This window comes from Abramis brama, assembly GCF_963993115.1.
Source record: "Abramis brama genome assembly, chromosome: 6".
In the NCBI taxonomy this organism is placed as follows: domain Eukaryota; kingdom Metazoa; phylum Chordata; class Actinopteri; order Cypriniformes; family Leuciscidae; genus Abramis; species Abramis brama.
The window spans coordinates 3,980,847-3,987,907 of record NC_139968.1 but is presented as its reverse complement, the minus strand read 5'-3'; positions in this window follow the sequence as shown (position 1 = coordinate 3,987,907).

The following is a 7,061-nucleotide window of genomic DNA, read 5'->3' as shown; positions in this document are numbered from 1 at the left end:
TTCACCAAATCTTTTCCTTGCTCCTTGATCCTTTCCATTTCCAGCTCTTTGTCGATTCTCCAGTCCAAAATTGTTTGCCGTACGTGTTCCTCCAGCCAGTCCAGTGTCGTTTGCCATGCGCGTTCCTCCTGCCAGTCCAGTGTCGTTTTCCGTGCGTGTTCCTCCTGCAAGTCCAGTGTCGTTTTCCGTGCGTGTTCCTCCTGCCAGTCCAGTGTCGTTTGCCATTAATCCATCCATTATAAATAAAAAACCAAAAACACGCTTAAACTCCCCCCAAACAGCAAAAGCTGCTGGGAGGAAAACTCAAACAAAAAACAAAAAAAAGACTATTATTTTCAAAAAACAAAACCAAATTAAACGGAAAATTGGTGAGCCTGTCTCACCTACTGCAAACTACAAACTGCCACGTCACTTCCTGTGAGCTCAACAGCGCCCTCAAAGTGGTATGGCCGTAAGCGAAATCTGCTGCCGAAAACGGGCTATTTAAAAGGTTAGAACATTAGTGAAGTAAACTAAAAAGCTTACAGCACCTGGTATTCCCAGGCGGTCTCCCATCCAAGTACTAACCAGGCCCGACTCTGCTTAGCTTCCGAGATCAGACGAGATCGGGCGTTCTCAAAGTGGTATGGCCGTAAGCGAAATCTGCTGCCGAAAACGGGCTATTTAAAAGGTTAGAACATTAGTGCAGTAAACTAAAAAGCTTACAGCACCTGGTATTCCCAGGCGGTCTCCCATCCAAGTACTAACCAGGCCCGACTCTGCTTAGCTTCCGAGATCAGACGAGATCGGGCGTTCTCAAAGTGGTATGGCCGTAAGCAAAATCTGCTGCCGAAAACGGGCTATTTAAAAGGTTAGAACATTAGTGAAGTAAACTAAAAAGCTTACAGCACCTGGTATTCCCAGGCGGTCTCCCATCCAAGTACTAACCAGGCCCGACTCTGCTTAGCTTCCGAGATCAGACGAGATCGGGCGTTCTCAAAGTGGTATGGCCGTAAGCGAAATCTGCTGCCGAAAACGGGCTTTTTGAAGAAATTCATAGATTTTTTGAGACTTTCTGAAGAAACTCTCCTGCCAAGACTGGGCTTTTTGAAGAAACTCAGAGACTATTTCAGGTTTTTTGAACAAACTTTTAGACTCTTTTTTTTTTTTTTTTTTTTTTTTGAACCAAAAAAGCTTACAGCACCTGGTATTCCCAGGCGGTCTCCCATCCAAGTACTAACCAGGCCCGACTCTGCTTAGCTTCCGAGATCAGACGAGATCGGGCGTTCTCAAAGTGGTATGGCCGTAAGCGAAATCTGCTGCCGAAAACGGGCTATTTAAAAGGTTAGAACATTAGTGAAGTAAACTAAAAAGCTTACAGCACCTGGTATTCCCAGGCGGTCTCCCATCCAAGTACTAACCAGGCCCGACTCTGCTTAGCTTCCGAGATCAGACGAGATCGGGCGTTCTCAAAGTGGTATGGCCGTAAGCGAAATCTGCTGCCGAAAACGGGCTATTTAAAAGGTTAGAACATTAGTGAAGTAAACTAAAAAGCTTACAGCACCTGGTATTCCCAGGCGGTCTCCCATCCAAGTAATAACCAGGCCCGACTCTGCTTAGCTTCCGAGATCAGACGAGATCGGGCTTTCTCAAAGTGGTATGGCCGTAAGCGAAATCTGCTGCCGAAAACGGGCTATTTAAAAGGTTAGAACATTAGTGAAGTAAACTAAAAAGCTTACAGCACCTGGTATTCCCAGGCGGTCTCCCATCCAAGTACTAACCAGGCCCGACTCTGCTTAGCTTCCGAGATCAGACGAGATCGGGCGTTCTTTTTTTTTTTTTCTTTTTTTTTTTTTTTTTTTGTTAAAAATTCATTTAAAACAAACAGTACAATACATTATTTACATTGATTCTTCATTTACACCATCACCATATTAACATTCTTTCTTACACAAACTTAAATGACAATTCACAATTTTACAGTTTCATTTGCAGTCCATTTTCAGTCCTCATTATGTATGGATTATTTTTAAGAAAAATCTTCTCAAAAATGGGATTCTTTCTTTCTTCACGGCAGTAAACTTCCAATGCTTTTATATACATATGCAGTCTTTTTGTAAAATAAGTCCATAATTCCACTTTTCCCTTTTTTTCTCCAGCCATATTTCTCCTTACCCAAATAGCATATCTTGCAACAGTTAAAAACACATTAACAATATTTTGATTTTCACATTTTTCATTAATACCAAATAAAAACACACAATTCCATTCTTGTTCATCATCTATTTCACCACTTTTATCTCCCATAAAACCTTGTATTACCTTTTTCATTTTTCCTTTAAAAGTTTGTATTTCCTCACATAATAAAAACATATGTACAATTCCTTCGTGTCTTACATTACATACCTTGCATAATGAATCTTCTATTAATCCCATTTTGTGCAGTTTCACCCTTGTAAAAATTATATTATGTCTTATCTTAAAATCCAAAATTTCCATTTTCACATCCATATACCATTTACATAGGTTTTTCCATAGCCTCTTTTCATCCAAATCAATAAAAACATTTTTCCAAAACTGAATAGCTGCTGGTTCTTTAAAAACCTTACTCCTAAAATAAACATAAAAGTCTTTGACAGATTTGAAACTCAAATTTTCCATTTCTTTAGGTCCTTTTACAAAAACTTGCATTTTGTTACCTTCTTTCTCCCCCTCATTCTTTTCTATTTTCTTTAACCATTCTGTTGGTATGGCTTCTTTCACCTGTCATACTGTAGCTCTAAAGTTTTGACATTAAAATCCTCCATGATTTCTTCCAATCCATCAATAATTGCTTGTATTGGTAAAAATCCTTCTTTCACTTCATATAAGACATCTCCTACTTTTTTAAAACCAGCCTCAATCCAATGTTTAAAAAATAAATCTTTCCCTTTGTATAAAATGTTTTCATTTAAAAACAGTGGTTGATTTAAAAAATCATCCTTCTTTTCTGGTTTAAAACATACATTAGGTAAAAAATCTTTCCATGCCTCCAAAACTTCTTTATAAAACTCTGGGATTCCCTTTAACATTTCTTGTTTCAATTTCATACACAATACATTACTCCCAATTCCCAAATTCCCACACTTGTTTAAATAAAATCTCATCGTTTTCTTCCATTCAGCCGTATTCTCTTCATTTAAAAACTTTTTCACTATTTTAATTCTAAAACTCTTTTTCTTTAGTTCTGGGTCTTGCAACCCTAATCCACCGTCTCCCACTGCTCCTATTATTGTGTTGTAAGCTATTTTTGGTGGTTTAGAATCCCAAATAAAATTTAAACCTGCATTTTTAATCCTTCTAGCGATCCACATGGGCATTGGCACCACCCCTAAAACATACCACATCTTTGCCAGTACTAATGAATTAAAAGCCAATACCTTCCCTTTTAATGTTAGTGCTCTTAATTTCCAATAATTTAAAATCCTTTCCATTTTCCCAACCACCTCTTCCCACATCAAATCTCTCCCTACTTTTTCATTCTTCCCAATCCAAACCCCTAAAATTTTCAAATTGTCTTCTTCTTTAAAAGAATAAAAACTTTGTACTTTCTCTCCAACCTCTCCTACACTCATAAAAAACGTTTTTTGTATATTCACTTTAGCTCCAGATCCCTTACAATACCTTTCAATTATATTCATTGATTTTCTTACATCATCCACATCTCTTACTATTAAGGTCATATCATCTGCATATTGATAAACTTTCTGTAATTCTTCCATTCCTTCTATTTCTATTCCCTTAATTCCCTTTTCCTCTTTTAAAGCCAACCCCAATGCTTCTGCAACTAAGCTATACAACAATGCGGATAGTGGACACCCTTGTCTTATCGATCGTGTTAATTTAAAAGTGTCCGTCACAAATCCATTACATTTAATCTGACTTCTTACATCTTTGTATAAAATCTTTATCCATTTAATAAAATTTTCCCCAAATCCATACTGTTTCAAGACCCCAAATAAAAATTGATGCTCAACTCTATCAAACGCCTTCTCCAGATCCAAGCTAATCACATACCCTCTTTTCTTTTCTGCTATCATAAAACTAACCACATCTCTTATACTACTAATAGTATCCGTTATATCTCTTCCCCTTATTGCATATGCTTGGTTTGTCTGAATTATGTTTGGTAAAATCAATTTTAATCTATTAGCTAAAATCTTTGCCAAAATTTTAAAATCACTATTCAACATTGTTATTGGCCTATAATTTCTTAGATCTTTAATGTCTCCTCTCTTTTTATAAATTAATTTAATCAACCCTATCCCCATAAAATTACTCATTTCATCTCTTTTAAAAATGTCCTCATAAACTTCTTTTAAAATCGGTATCAATACTTTGCTAAAAACCTTATAAAATTCATTTGGTATCCCATCTCTTCCTGGACTCTTCCCATTACTCAGCTGCATAATTGCCTCTTCTATTTCCTCTTTTCCAATTTCTTTCTCAGCTAGCTTTTTGTCATCATCATCAACTCTTGCTTTAATTCGTTCTTCAAAAAAATGTTTATGTTCTAGATCCAGTCGCTCACTTCTAAATAATTCTTCGTAAAAATCTTTTATTTCCTTTAATATATCTTGTGTTTCTGTCACTTTTTCTCCATCCTTACTTCTTAACTCTTTTATCATTCCTGATCGTTGCCTATTTTTCTCCATGTTAAAAAAGAATTTTGTACATTTTTCCCCTTCCACTATATACTTTGCTCTACTTCTTACCATTGCTCCTTTACATTTCCTTTCCTCTATTTCTTTTATTTTTTCTTCCAAATGTATAATTCTTTGTGAATCTTTTCCATCCTTACTTTGCTCTTCCTTTAGTTCCCTTCTTATTCTATATTCTTCCCCTTTTTTGGCTTTTTGTATCAACCTACTATGTTCCTTAGTGCATTTACTTATTTCATATTTCATATTATCCCACCATATCCTTTTATCTTCATTGTATAATTGATCTTCCATCTCTCTTTTCATCAATTCTTCTAATTCCATACAAAATTCTTCTGTTTTTAAAATCTCAGTATTTAGCATCCATAACCCTGGTCCCCTTTTTATTCCACTCATATCAATTTCAGCCCATAAAATCTTATGGTCACTTAAAAAAGTTTCTTTATAATATATACCGTCTATAAATTCAACTAAATCCCTTTTACTTAAAATAAAATCAATTCTACTTCTACACATGAAATCCATCACCAGCTGTTGTCTTGAAAATTCTCTTATCCCTTCATTTCTTTCTCGCCATACTTCCACCAAATCATTATCTTCCATCATACCTTTTAATTCTTTTCTCCCACTATCAGATTTAAAAACCATTCCTTCAGTAATATCCATTTTACTAAAAATCGTATTAAAATCACCCATTATAACAAAATTCCCCAAACTAGCAACAATTCCTTTAATTTTCCTAAAAAATAAAACTTTTTCTTTTTCAATTACTGGTGCGTGTATATTAAATATAGTCAGACATTCCTCTCCTTCTATTTTCACCGCTATACATTTCCCCTCCTTATCATCATACACTACTTTTATTTTTTCTCCCACTCCTCTTTTGATTAAAATCGCTACCCCTCTTCCTCTTCTCCCATCACCATTATTATAAAAAATATCTCCACTCCATTTCTTTTTTAAACCCTCCATTATCTCTTCTCTCCAATTCGTTTCCTGTAATAATATTACATTTGCTTTTTTACATGTTTCCTTCAACCTTTCAAATTTTTCATTTTTCACTACACCTCTAACATTCAATACTGCTATTTTTAGCAGCATTAAATGCATTAAAGTCCATAATGTCCACTTCATTTATTTTCTTCTTCTTCCAAATCCACCAAAACCCCAAAGCTATTTTCATCACAATCTTTTCTTTTGGTCCCCTTTTCTTTACATTTGTCTCTTGTTATATGTCTTTTTTGTGCAAATTCTACACTTGGGGTTACCTTTAGTGGTCTTCTTCTGGTCGTCGTCACCTTTTCCCACTCTGTTCTCCCCATCTCCTCCTTTTCCATTTCTGTTTTGTCCACCTTCACCATCTCCTGTTGTCCTTGTATTCCAGCCTGTGAGTCCATTTGCCTCTGCGAATCCTCATTGTCCTGTTCATCTTCAGTTCTTATCTCTTCTCCCATTCCTTTATCTTCCTTCTTTGCCTTCTGCTTCTTCTCCCTTTCACATGTATCTCTGTCCTCCTCTATTTCACTGTCTCCTTTCCTGTTCTCCACTTCCATTTGCTCAGTTCTCTTGTATGTTGATTCCTCCTCTGTTATGCTGACTTCCATCCTTTCTGCTTCTTTCGTCTTTTCTGGCCTCGTTTCCTCTCGTTGCTCTTCCCTTTGGGTTTCCACAGTCTCATCCTGCATCTGTCCCCCCACCTCTCGTTGCTCCTCCTCTTCCTCTCCTTCACCTCCCATCCAGCATTCACATTTGTCTAGGATTTCTTGACAATCTGGGCACTTCACTACCTTGCAGTCCCTTGCAAAGTGCCCTTGTTGTTCACATTTGTAACACTGAAACTTAGGGCAGTCCCTCATTACATGTTCCGGATTCATACACAATCGACAGGTTTTAACCTGACGATTATGTATGATCCGAAAATGTTGAGTTCCCTCTGCAGTTTCAAACCTGGTGCTATATGGTAGTGACACTACCTCCTTGGGGAACTTCACCCGTACAAACCGTGTACCGTCTTCAATTTCCGTACCTGGATAGTATCTCCTTCTTATTCTGGAAGTGGGGGTTACTCCCCAACCTTTCAGTTTGTCCAGAATATCTCCGTCCTCAAGGTAGGCTGGCAGATGCATAAATGAGACTGCGTACTCCCTCTCCTGTAGCTTTTTCACCTCACATTTCACTCCTTTAATTTCCAGTCCATCCACAAGTTCATCACAAGTTTCTTCATTTGTCAAAGTCACTTCATACAGTCCGTTTTGTTTAGGTCTTACCGCTAACATCTTCCACACTCCTACTTTCTCTGCTATCACTTTTATTAAATCCTCTGCCCTTCCATCGCTGACATCTCCCATGTCCACTGTTACTGTTGCCTCTTTTGCATAAATC